The sequence below is a fragment of the Ambystoma mexicanum genome, chromosome 13 (assembly GCF_040938575.1).
Source record: "Ambystoma mexicanum isolate Mex_15411 chromosome 13, UKY_AmexF1_1, whole genome shotgun sequence".
Classification (NCBI taxonomy): domain Eukaryota; kingdom Metazoa; phylum Chordata; class Amphibia; order Caudata; family Ambystomatidae; genus Ambystoma; species Ambystoma mexicanum.
Genome location: NC_090938.1, coordinates 356,406,893 through 356,420,526, shown reverse-complemented (window position 1 = coordinate 356,420,526; position 13,634 = coordinate 356,406,893).

Here is a 13,634-nt window from a genome sequence, read left to right as displayed (position 1 = left end):
TCTTTTAAGCCATATTTCAGCAAATATATGCAGGTGGGACACCCCTGGAGCCCCACCTTGCCCCCACCTCAATTATTACCCTTAACACCCCTCCCCACATATGTTTACAGGCAGGTCACAGAGTCGTAAAAAAACGCACTCATTTTGAAATACCGCTGCGATGCTTTAACATTCGAATTTGGAAAAACCAAAAGGCGGTCCTAAGTCTCTATGTGCAGGTTAATGCCTTTTCTGGCTTACACATTTTCTGAATTTGACCTTTTGCAGTCAAGCAGAGAAGAAACGCGAAAAGCAGTACATTCTTGTAACGTAGTCCCCTCACTCTGACCAATCCATTATTACAGAAGGCGCGCCGCCCACATGTAATGCACACACGTGCCCTCTCCTACAAATGAGCCATTTGCCCTAAACATAACTGAAACCGTTCCCATCTGTAGACCACTGGGTTGCTTTTACCACCTAGACACATTTCACCTCCTCGCTCCGGAAACAGCTAAAATCCCGGCTCATCCAGACCCTGCGCTCTTGTTCATAGTAGCGCCTAATACTAGTTTTTGTGGTCTCTGCACCATCCAAGCACTTGTATGTGTACTGTACATCTTAAACAAATAAATGCGTGGGCTTTTCTAAAATAAAACAAAGTGAAGGGTAAAGGAGTGGGTCAAGTCATTGAGACAAATAGGATTTAGGAATGAAGTGGTGCGATTCTGGGCTTGGCCCCCCCCCTCCATTTGTTTCCTGTAAAGTGTGCTAGTAATGAATTCATTATGACTTGACCAGGTCATCTGCCCTGACAATATTCCATTCATGGATCCCAGCACTGCTGGTTTGTATGGCCAGTGTTCCACACTCCCTCTTTTCTGGAATTCGTATAGCCCCATACTTCACATGGCAGGCAGTACAGCAGGTGCCTAGTGTCACTGGCGTTAAAACAAAACAAAACAAAAATCAACCCAAAAAAAAACCACAGTGATGAATGAAGCGAAATGCTCAGGGAGCGGACCCGGCCATTTGCGGCCTAATCTGCGTGAAGGAATCGGATACTGTCGACGAATGATGCCCTGCTCAAGAGAGATGGGAGGCGAAACGTGGGTTATGTCACTTATGTGAGATTCTGGCAGGAAAGTGGGGGAAAAAACGCAGCCGACGCAAAATGGCCATGGTTTAAAGTTGACAGCTTTACTCAACACTGCCTGAAAGTATTTTTTTTTTGTTCTCATTTGAATTTCTGAAGATTTAATGCACTGCACAGCGGTACATGAGTTTTATGTACTCAGATGAAATACTTGTTTCCGTGAAATGACTGTGAAATGGATTGTTCAACTAATTCATACAGCTGGTAAGATAGCTCACTAGGTTGAGCTCTCGTTCGTGCAATCTGTTTGATTCACAGGTTCAAATCCCGGCAATGTCGACTCGGGCTTTCTTCCTGAGTAACATCTTCTATTGGGTAATATAAATGTATGTAACATTTGTTCTATGTAAAGCGCTTTGGGTAAAAGCGCTATGTAAATAAAAAAAGTTATTATAATGTACTTGTGTCTCAGGTAGGTTTGCCGTCAGGCCAGAGGTTAGCCGTTGTGCTTTGTTCTGTTCTAATGATTTACACATGGTTCTTTTTATGTCAAAGCAGGTAGAGAGAGTTTTTTTTTCTGGAAACTTCTAGAAGCTTTGTATATCTAAAATAAAGGACTTGGGGACAGATTGTAAAATGTAAACATGAATAGAGGGGGAATTTGCACCCAGTCTTAATAATTAGTACCCAGAACTGTTGAATCATTAGAACTCGCATTCCTCTACAGAACCCTGCAGCTCCCGTTCTGCAGCCTGTCAGGCTATTAAAAAGGGGGAAAAACATGTGCCAACCAGGCTTTGTCTCGGGAGGATAGCTCAGGGGCAACACGCTCACCTTGGAAGCAAGACGACACAGAGCAACACAAGTTCGATTCCCCCGGTTCGCGCTTAGAAACCTTCGGGTATTAAGAGCGTTATAAATAACCTATCATATCATATTAGGCTTGGCTCCACCCCAAAAAGGACGGGCCAGCTCAAACTGCAAGATCCCAGCCAAATTCAGTTAATAAGATTCAATGGATTTGGCTTCGACCAAATCTCCTGCCAGTAAACCTTTGGCTGGCTGCTCGGATTTGGGTGAAGTATTCCAAACAAAAAGTTTCTAATGCCCCTCCAAAACTGGAAAGATTGGGAAAGATCCATAAAAAAATGTTAAAGTAGTACCTGCAGTGATATTAATGATACATATGGTGATCCATTCTTGTATCACTTCACACAGCAGACCTGCATGCAGCCCCCCCCGCCCCACCCCAGGCACACTCACATGGCATGGCATGGCAGGGAAAGCCCCTGAAAAGACAGTCCACTCCTTACCTCAGTTGGCTGGCTGTTGGCTGGGCTGCCTGCTGCTGTCTGTGTGGCCGGCACTGGCACTGGACACTCCACTGTCTGCTGGCCGGCCGCCTCAGTGCTGCCTTGTGGTCCTCCTGTCCTGTGTGGGCTGTGGGCACTGGCACTGTCGTCGCTTGTCGGTCTCGAGAGTCGAGGAGGTCCACTGCAGACGGTGTGTGCTTCAGTGCTTGTGTTGTGGGGCACTGGGGCTCATATAGCAGCAGCCCAGCCTCTCCAGCAGCATAATGTATGAATGCATTTGGCGGCAAATTGGGCAGGCATTCGTCCACGGTGCTGGCAGCCCCGGGGCCCAGCCCAGCCCCCAGGCACACAAGTTGAAGACAGCTGCTAACTTGCTTTCAACTTTGCAAAGAAGTGTTACTTACTTCCTGCAGCAAAGTTGAAAGCAAGTGTGATATCAATGTGAAGTGTCAGTCACTGTGTTTACAGTGCCAGGCTCAGCGCCTCGGCCCCAGCTCAGCGGAGCCCGCAGGCAGGCTGCACCCCCCAGGGTCAGGAGGTCTCGGAGGGGGGAGGACGGAGGAGGGAGGCAGGTGTTACAATTGCTTTGGTCGGTGTACCGTGTTTGCAATTGCTAAGTTCAGCCTGCCTCCCTCCCACAGTACAGATTCACAACTGTCATTCTTCTCTCTGTGGGCTGTGGCCGCCGCAGCTGCAGGCCAGAGGCTCGTGAGCTGACGGCAGGCTCACTGGCCCCCTGCAGTGGCACTGGCGGGCGCCCAGCTGGCCCACCGACGCGACACCGGCCCGTGAATTATGCACATGCATCTGCATCTGCATGCATCATAAATTATGATGCATGCATGCAGATGCACATGCAATCATCAAAGCAAGGTAACATCTAGTGACTACTAGTGTTACCTTGCTATGATGATTGTGCAGAGCAGCCGGCGCCGCCGGCGCGTGGCACCCCCCCTCGCCCCTCCTGGCTGGCTCCCGCCTCCCGGCCCTGCTCCTCACTCACACCAGGGCACTGGCAGGCGAGGCGACTCACTCTCCACCCCCTCCCCCCCGGCCATCCCCATCTGACTTGGCCGCGCGCGGGCCGCGTCGCCGCGAATACTCACGGCTCGGCGCACTGTCTGCAGCGCACACATGCAAAAAAAAAAAAGACTTTTTTTTTTTTTTTTTTAAACCGGCCCAGAGGTGGCTGCCGGAAAACCGGCCCCAGGAGACCCCAAAGTCGTTCGGCCACGGGCCGAAAGACCGAAAGGGCCAGTCCGACCCTGAACGGCGACTTAAAGAGTATTACTCTAGCCGCAGGGACCATTATTGGAATGGCGGTTAATAACCGACATTTTTCCATTGATTTAGGGAATTAACTGTTAGGACCGATCCCCAAGGACTGTTTTGACAGTGACAGTGAGGACAATACAACACCAGACAGGATCTTCACCCGGCATGGGGGGAACTTCCTGGTGTACACTTCCTGCCCTTATGGCAAGGAAGATGTGACTTGTGACTTCAGAAGGGATGAGGTGATTTTCCAGGTCCATGAGGGCTGCCTTTCCCACTTGAAGCCTCCAGTCCAAATCAGCACTCTGACCAGGGACTTCTCCACCCAGCTGGAGGAGGCCGCTGAGATAGCCAAACCAGAAGTCTTTCCAGGCTTCAGGCAGATGGTGGAAGAGAGAGTCAACCTAGCTGATGCCTGTGTGACTCTGGAACAGAAGCAAAAGTTGAAACAAGTTTTCTTGGATTTCCAAGATCTCTTTGCGGTAGACTCATATGACTGTGGTCGCACCGACATCCACACAACAACAATTCCCACGGACCCTGGCATGACTCCAGTGTTTGTGAAGCAATATTGCTTGCCTCTCGCATCAATGGAGTCCCTTACTGAAATAATTAAGAACCTTGAGTCCCGGGGGATAATCCGTCCAGTACACAGCACCTTCAATAATCCGGTCCTGGGAATATTGAAGCCAAACGGCCAGTGGAGACTCTGCGCCGACCTTAGGGAGCTCAACAAACGGGTCCATACTTCCCGATGGCCTCTGCCCTACATTGACCAAGGGCTGGCCCAGATTCAGGGGTCACAGGTATTCACTGCAATAGACCTGACGAATGGATACTGGACCGTGCCCGTCAGTAGGGAGGACCAGTACAAACTGGCTTTTACCTTTGGGGGCCAGCAGTACACATGGACCCGAACTCCGTTCGGATACCTCAACTCCGGCAATTAATTCAACATTTACTACAGAAGGCCATGCCCGACCTGGGTGCGAGGGGTAACCTGGCTTATGTAGATGATGTCCTCATCAAAAATTCATCTGTGGAGGAACATATAGCGGAGATCCGTTATGTTCTGACACAGTTGAGGGTCTTGGGAGCAAAACTTTACTTTCAGAAAGCACAGTGGTGTAGAACCCGTGTTAATTTCTTGGGAGATTACTCCTCAGGGTCTCTGTGCCCAAGAAAAGAAAGTGGAAGCACTTCAGAAACTGAAGGATCCCACAACTCTGCGGGAACTAAGGAGCCTCATTGGACTGACTAATTACAGCAGAAAGTTCATTGAGGGCTATGCAGAGATCAACAGACCCCTGATTCATCTCTTGAAGGGGGGGGTCAAGTGGGAATGGGGTCCAGAACAATCCGAGGCAGTAAGACAACTCAAAAGAAGCCTCTCACAAGCGCCTTGCCTAGCTTACCCTGTCAGAAACAAGGAGTTCTTCCTGGAGACAGGGTTCTTTGATACGTGCTTGACGGCAGTATTATACCAAAAGCATGACAAGGTCAATAAAGTAATCTCCTATGGGAGCAAAACTTTATCCTCTGTGGAGGAAAAATTCAACGATTGTGAGAAGGCACTCCTGGCAACGGGGTGGGCATTGAAGAATTACCGCCCGTTCATCCAGGGGGTACACATCATAGTGGAGACTCCACACCAGCCTCTGCAATACCTCCAAAGTGACAGAATCCGGGCCGGAAATGTGAGTAATTCCCGAATTACTTCCTGGATTCTGTCAATGCAAGGCTTTCCTGTGGAGGTCAGATATGGCCAAAACAAGAAGAGTCCCCTCGCGCAAGGTCTGGCTGACTTGCATGATTGTGCCAGAGAAAACTGTCTCGAGGACGAAAGTCTAAAAATCAAGGACAACATGGAGGCATACCTTAATTCCCCACACAAAGTCTTTGAAGAGGACAAGTGTGAGGGGATGCCTACTGTCTATGTGGAAAAATGCTCTTACCCTGTTGACAACAACGGGGAAAAAGAACTGGTGGCCGGCGTAGGGAATGCATGGGTGAAGGATTCCCCAGAACCCTCCGCTGGGTACAAAATCGGTCCCCGAAGTAGTCAGGTGGCAGAATTGATGGCTGTGCATCAGGCCATCCTCACTGCTGTCCAACATCAACTCCACGAACTGGTCATAATCACAGATTCAGATTATGTACGGAACGGGTTTGTGGAGCACCTGATTAATTGGCAAACCAGAGGCATGTTATGTGCTAATAACAAACCCTTGAAACATGGGAAGTTAATCCAAAATATTGATGATCTGGTCACCTCGAACGGGATGACCATCTACTGGAAAAAGATCCAGGGTCAGGGAAATGACTTAGCTGATCAGCTGGCCAAAACCGGGGCCATCCAAGGGGATCTAATAGAGATTGAGTCCCTGTTGGGGGAAATCCAGGTCACTGCTATCACTAGGTCCCAGACAAATGCTCACAATGATCTTTCAACTGCACAATGGTGTAAGGAGACCCCAGATGCTAATTTGATTACGGCTCAAAAGGGGGATCCAATAATTGGTAAGTTTTACCAACACATTGACGACCCTGAGAACTTTCCCCTGACGGATACCGATTACATTGGGAAAGAGGACCTTAGAGTGTTGATGAAATGTCCAAAAATGTTCCGAATCCAAGACGGTTTGTTGGTAAGGAAATCCCAAGCTGGCCATGATCAGTGGGTGGTTCCTACCTCATTCCGAAGCCTGATGTTAAGTCACGCCCATGATGCAGCCACCGCCGGTCATAGGGGGTTTCATACAACACTTGAGATCTTAAGAGAGGTTGCTTACTGTCCACACATGGGGCAGGACCTCGACCAATACTTGAAGGGGTGTCTGGTGTGTGCACAATTTCAGCCATCATCGCTCACACCGTGCGCCTCTCCAAAAGAGGGGGATGACACTGCCATGGCCAGATTTGCAAATCGACTTCGTAGGCCCTGTGATTCGCTCGTCTAGGGGAAACAAGTACATGTTGACGGTCACATGCTTGTTTACCAAGTGGGTGGAATGTCTCCCGGCCCCAAACTGCAAGGCAGAAACAGCAGCTGCCCTGATGATTAACCACATCTTTTCCCGTTTTGGTCTACCTCAAAGGATTGAGTCAGACAGAGGTAGCAATTTCACCAGCGAGGTAATGACAAAGATGTGGGAGATACTGGGGGTCAAAAGGAAGCTACATATTGCTTACCGGCCAGCCTCTTCTGGTGCAGTGGAGAGATACAACAGAACCATTGTGAGCATATTAAAAAAGTGTTTGGCAGATTCTGGGCCAAGTTGGGATATCCGATTACCTCTGGTCCTAATGCCCATCAGATATACCCCTTCATCTGCAACCAAAATGTCACCATTTGAGTTGATGACTGGACGCAAGATGGTGCTTCCCCGGCATTTGCTCTACAGGACCCAAGAGCAGACGTTGATAATTGCCTCCACAACTCATGAGTATGTGGAGAATTTGAGGAAACACCTCCAACATGCTTTTGCCTATGCTCAGCGGAATCTAGAAAGATCAGCTGATAGTATGAAGACCCATTACGACCTGAAGACAACCAGGAAGGAATATAATGTGGGAGACCGGGTCTATCTATACAATTTCCAAAGGAACCAGGCAAAACAGCGAAAATGTTTGCCTACATGGAAGGGACCGTTTGAAATTATAGACAAGATCTCCGCAGTTGCATACAAGATCTGCATCCCCAAAGGTAGTTTGGTGGAAGGGGAAGACAAGTGGGTCCATATAAATCAGTTAAAGTGTTGCCATCCCAGGTACACCCTGCAGCAACTGGGGAGTCCTCTGCAATACCAGAGGGGGCCGCTCCAGAGTAAGTCAGTTCCAACTCTAAAATATCCCACATATCAAAAAGATAGTAACGTAATGCAATGTTCCCTGTTATATCTTGTTTTTAAAATAAGACTGCAAAATGTATCCTGATGTATAAAATGTATATGTTCGCCACACCATTATTAGTGGTGGAAAAATGTCTAGGAATGTGTATTGCCGCTTTGCTTTATCATCCTAGGAGAGATGAAACCATGGAGACTGACCAAGGAGGACGACCCGGGGACCGGGAGCAAAGATCCGAGGGGCCCGGGGTACCGCCCAATTTTCCCATCAGGACCGGCGAGGAGATCCGATCGATCCAACTGGATGGAGGAAAAGATGCTGAACTGTGCCATCTACAGAATTGAAAGAATATGATGCGGACATACCAGCGCGTGGATCAAAACATCCTTTGCACCCGACTCCCCCTAGACTCGAAATCAAAGTGCAGTCGGGCGGGGGGGCTTGTCATGGGTATTGACCCACGTTTGGACTACTATGCTGCAACATTTGGTGCTGTGGGCTTAGGAAATCCAAGATGGCGTAAAAGCCCACATTGCGCCAGAATCCAGGAAAACCGTGCAGTTTTAGTGCACACCAAAATTTTCCCCTGACCTGCCACCCACCAGTGCGAGCGTGATGGGCCAGGAGTGCCATGGGTGAAATGTGTGCCAAAGGAAAAACAGCAGTGCCTGTTAGCTCAGAAAGCGCTTTGAAATCACCTTTGTTTCTCTGAAATGCAAGCTAAAAATGCCTATTTTAAACATTGCAAGATATTCAAAAATCTCAATGAACACCAGCAGACATTTGGCAGAAGGTAGACATGTCTGCATACAAATTCTGGAAAGAGAAAGAGCCCAAAATAATGCTCATAATGAAACTGGCTGAGCTGTGGATGTCAGCAGCTGAAGTGAAATTGGACTTAAAGCCACTAAAATCGAAATGTTTAAAATAAATGAGTGGCCTACTTTTGAGTGTCACATAGTTTGCAACTGTTAAATGTCATAGTTTTGAACTTAGAATCAGCATTCTAGCTGCATGTGTAAAAATTGTAAGTTTGATTTGGATGAAGAAAAACCGGGAACAAAAGTGACATTTAGCTGACGCCTGGCTTAAAGAGAGTGAATTCTGCCCGGCAACTATCCCCGACAGGAGTTGAAACTTGCTCCGCCACTCTTCCCAGGCCTGGCTGCATTCTGCTGCCCCCACCAAAAGGAGATGACACCTCCCTGATTGGATTAGGGGAGGAGCAGCTGGGGACTGCAGGAAACTGAAAAATGAGCCTTCCTTGGCTCAGGCAAATGTTAAATTAGGGGGGTCGTAAGTGGCTTCCTCTTGAGAGAAACGGGGAGGGGCAGTGCCTCTGTGAGCAACTTGAGTTGGAGGAAGTGGACAAACCAGAAATTCCACCATGTGCTTTGGGAAACCACACCCCTCTGGGCCAGAGCAGAATTTTAAAAAGATGGATAATTCATAGTACGGACTTGTCAAAATTATATAATTAATATCATTATTCTTGTGATTTTTCTGTGCACATTTTAAGAGGTGTTAGAACTCTGTACCATGTTCTGAGGCAAAACGTCATGAATTATGGAGATTGCAGACATGGGGTTCACGCTAGAAAAATGAAAATTTACTGGAATATGTGTAGAGAGATGGTGTACATCTGTGTCATTTTTGGTAAAAATCCAATATTGGTAAACCAACCAAAAAGCGCAAAATGTTGTCATTTCTTAATCCAAGCTCCTAGAAACATCAGAGTTGGAACAGAAACTACCTTATGTGATATATGATGTGTATATGTAATGTCAACCACTTGTGTATCTGGGAAATGTGTTTAGTTATGAAAATTATTTTCTAAGGTAAAAGCAAAGGGGAGTGTTCTTTCTGTATGCCATAAAGATTACACCTGATGACTCACTGATCCCTTCTCAAATCAGGTCAAAGAGAAATCCTTGACCTATGAAATCATGAGTGGGGTGGGCAGAGAAAGTTAGCATCCACACCCATTTTCAAAAGACATAAAAAGAGCCACTGGAAGCCAGCCAGGGACATTCATTTTCCAACCTTCAACTGAATTCCTGCGCAGCACGCTGATGGAAAACTCCAGAATCCAGAACAGAACCAGTACCCAGAAAGCAGTGCTGTATCCAGAGAGACCAGACCAGATCGCTGTTAGCAGAACCAGAGACCCAGACCAGACCAGACCAGACCAGCAGAGCTGACCCAGATAGCTGTGACTTCAGAACCAACCGCCTGGAGTCCAGTCCCAACCTGACCAGACCCTGACGGCCTATTTCAAATTCATAGTGTGAGTACTTAGCCAGAACAGTGCAAACCCAATCTCTTAGCTTAAAATAATTTGATTCAAAACATTTGAACCTGTCCAGAACTGCATAATAGGAATCGTGTGTTCATTATCCGATTTTAAACCTGTAAAATTGTTATTTTGCCATTTTGAATCATTATTTTATTTCTGAAAAACCACCTTTATAAAATCGTCCGTATCTCTTGAACCGTTTGTGCTAGAAGCGAGATTTAACTTTTAAAGCTAAGGTTCTAGGCTTTCCAACGAACCCAGAACCGATTTTCTATTCATTATACTTATTCCGTAATAGCGCTCGACACACTCGGAAAAAGTGCCACGATTTGCGATTTGGCTCAAATTTCTTCACTTGTCAAAATAGCAGCTTCTTGCTTTCCTTTGCTGAAATTCGTTTGCAACCTGACAATCATTCATAGAGCATTGCTAAAGTGATCCAGAACTAATTTAAAGTAGCTATCGCCCACCCTGAATCTCTTATAGGGAATTAAAAACCATTTTTAGCATATGTTACTTCATTGCCACCACATTTAAAAGGATTTTGCCTGTGTTTTAAAATCATCCCTGTGATCTAAGCTTGCTAGGGGGGAACTGAACTACATTTGATTGTATTCCTGAGAACTGTGTGCTCTCCCTTCCATCTTCTATTGCATAGGGGGGAGTGAATTGCCACCAGGGGAAAAGCGAACATATTATCTCTTGTGAAACCCTACCAGTTATTTCTGTACTGCATTCTTTCCATCATTGTTTTTCCTTGAAACCATAAAAGCATTCTCAGTTACCTTTTCCTCCCTATACTAATACTTAAGTAATTAAATCAGTGTGCTAGTGTAACATCACCCAGTGTTGATCACTGTCATATTCTTAATTGTGATATCAAATATTAATTTATTATAAAATTGTAATATATATATATATATATATTGTTTAATTTTTCCAATAAATCTTTTAAATTGCAAAACAAACCTACTTCTTGGCTCAGTGAGGTCAGGGGGATTCTAAGAGAGGGGCGTTATACAAGGGTTCATCATCCAGATTATAACTTGTCATAAAAATATATAAATAAGGGCTTCCCTTGAGCAATCCCAGACGAGACACTGACTTAGTGGGATTGCTGAATTGAAGTCATTTAACAAAACGCGTTAAGGATAAAACAAAAATTCCCAAAAAGTGGGAAATAAATCAATGCTACCACCAGCTTATCCTTTTAGCACACCTAGAGTAACCAGAAATCCTCTGAGTGTTAGTCAAGGGCAAAACAAAAATGCTCCCCATTGTACTGAAGTGTAAGCTGCTGTGCACAGTGATAAAAAGTTACCACAAGTGATACAAAAGTAACCAAAATTAGTAACACCGTAACACTGCTAAGGGAAACAAGGTTTCCCAGTACTGACAGCATAAAGGACATGTCAGTTTCCCCATGGCATGTGAGAAAAAACCAGTGCAGTGAAGTTTAAAGCTTCACTGCACTGTGAAAAGTGCAGGTCATATTCAAAAGCAAAAGCATCAAGTTTGGGGGTTCCATAAAAATGGGAGTAAAGGTGCAGTAAAGAAAAATCTTTCCTAACACACGCCCTGCCCCAGACTAAAGGACAGGGGGAACTAACTAATCCACCCCTGGATGGGTCCTATGTTCCAGTCGGTTATCTCTTTGTACAGCCCATCAAAATTACTACATTTGTGATCTAGCCAATGGCCAATAGTGAAGTCCAAGACCTGCAGACTCATGAACCACCGGAGCCACTTTGGATTCTCTCCCTTAACTTCAATTAACCACTTCAAAGGCTTAAGGTGAGCATACACAGTGAAGTGAGTACCATGGAGTTAGGACCTCAACTTCCTAAGGCACCATATAATGGAAAAGCAACTCTTTTCCTCCTGGTGACCACTGAGTTCTCCACTCCTAAAAATTGGCAGCTGATTAGACAAATAGGATGTTCCTCACCTTTGTCATTAAGATGTGAATGTTTTCCAGCTATCCCAGTGTCATAGGCATCTGTCTGCACTATGAAAGGTTTCTTACAATCGGGTGCCCTTAACCCAGGTGCCTGACTTAGAGATTCCTTCTGGCCATTGAAGGCCTTCTCACACTCAGGGGTCCATAATAACTCTTTAGGTCCCCTGTGAGTAGTGAGGGCAGTCAGAGGGACAGCTAGAGGGACAGATATATTGCTATAGGCTGCCACTTTACTCCTGTATTTCCCAGAGAGGCCCAGAAAAGTCCTTGCTTGGGCATGGGTAGTGGGGTACCTCATTGACAAATGGTTTCATCTTGTCCCCACATAAACCAACGTCATGCTTGAGGAAGGCCAATGGCTCCTGTTCAATTTGACACTTGGTTGTCTCCCTGACCAAGTTGGCCTGATGAAGGTTGACTCTCTTGAGTCAGACCCAGTTCCTTTCAAGTGGGGGTTGAATCTGCCATGTCATCCAGACATGCAGTGCTGAGATCCATTTTCCCATTCAGAATAGGGGCTAAGCTCATTTGATTTGACAGGTGTCAGTTGCAGCCACCAATCCTGAAGTCCATACACTAAAGAAATGCACTGAAATGGCCGAAACTGCTGTCTCCTCCCCAGCATAGACTGCAAGGGATATGTTTCCATACCCTGCAGAGAGATCATTAGGGCAACTGTATTTTTCCAGTACAGAGCTGATCCACTAAGGTGTTAGCTTTTAGAGAAGAGTGTGTTCTGTCTTGGGAACAGAATACTGAGCTCTAGTGTCCATACAGAATCCAAAACTTGCTTTACCTGTGTATACCTGTCACGCTCACCTGGGTCTCTGCGGGAGCAATGGAGTCCTCCGGATTCTTCCTCTCGTAACCCCGGGACTGGGAAGTAGACCGGCCAAAAGAATGGGTTTTTAGAGGAGTACTGTAATTAGCCTTCCTAACCCTCCCTCCGCCCTCCTTGTGTCCCTGTGGAGTGTCCTTACTAGGGTGTAGTTCACCTTTTCGTTTAATGTGGCGCGCTCTCCATCCTGCATCTGCAGGGGCGCGGAAATCTGGGATTCAGGGCTAGTTGCTTCATTAGGTTCAGGCAGGTGTAGGTGCGAAACGCTCTCTTCAGGGTTTGCCCAGTTACAGCACTGGAATGTCCGTGAGTTCACTAAAGGGGCTAAAGTCCAGGAGCCCACAGGTAAGTCCAACTGTGGAAGGTAAGTTCAATAGAAACTTCAGAGGTTTGTGTGCAGGTTTCGCGGTGGTCGGTGGGTTGGAAAAAAGGCTGAGCGTTACAATGAGTTTGTTGCCTTTGCAGGTCTCAGAGTGGGCTGCAAGCTGGAAGCAGGTGCAGAGAGAAGAGTTCCGCTTAACTCACCTCAAAAGGTAGGTTTCTATGAGCGCGCGGGAGACTGAGGCTTATCTTGCATGCGCACGCTCACTTGAACTAACTTGTTTTCTTTTTTATTCCGTAGATCGGGTCTGGAGCGCAGAAGAGCTGAAGATCGGGTCCGGAGCGCAGAAGAACTGAAGATCGGGTCCAGAATGCAGGAGAACTGAAGATCGGGTCCGGAGCACTGAAGAAAACAGCTGACGGAAGATTTCTGGATTTCCGGGCAGTGGGAGAGCAAACAGGTAAGGTTGTTCCCTGCTGCAGAGCGACAGAAACAGGCAAGGATCCAGGCTGCGGTGAACGTGTGCTCAAGACTACAGAAAGCACACGAAGCATGGCTTATGTGAATGGTGTACATACTAATAGTCCCTCAGTGCATTTTTTGCTTGCCAGGCTTTCACCCATTTAGCCCCTACTTGTGTCCCAGGCTTTACCCCATGTGTTTGTGTCAGTGAGGTATGGGTCCCCATGCTAGTACCCATGGCTGT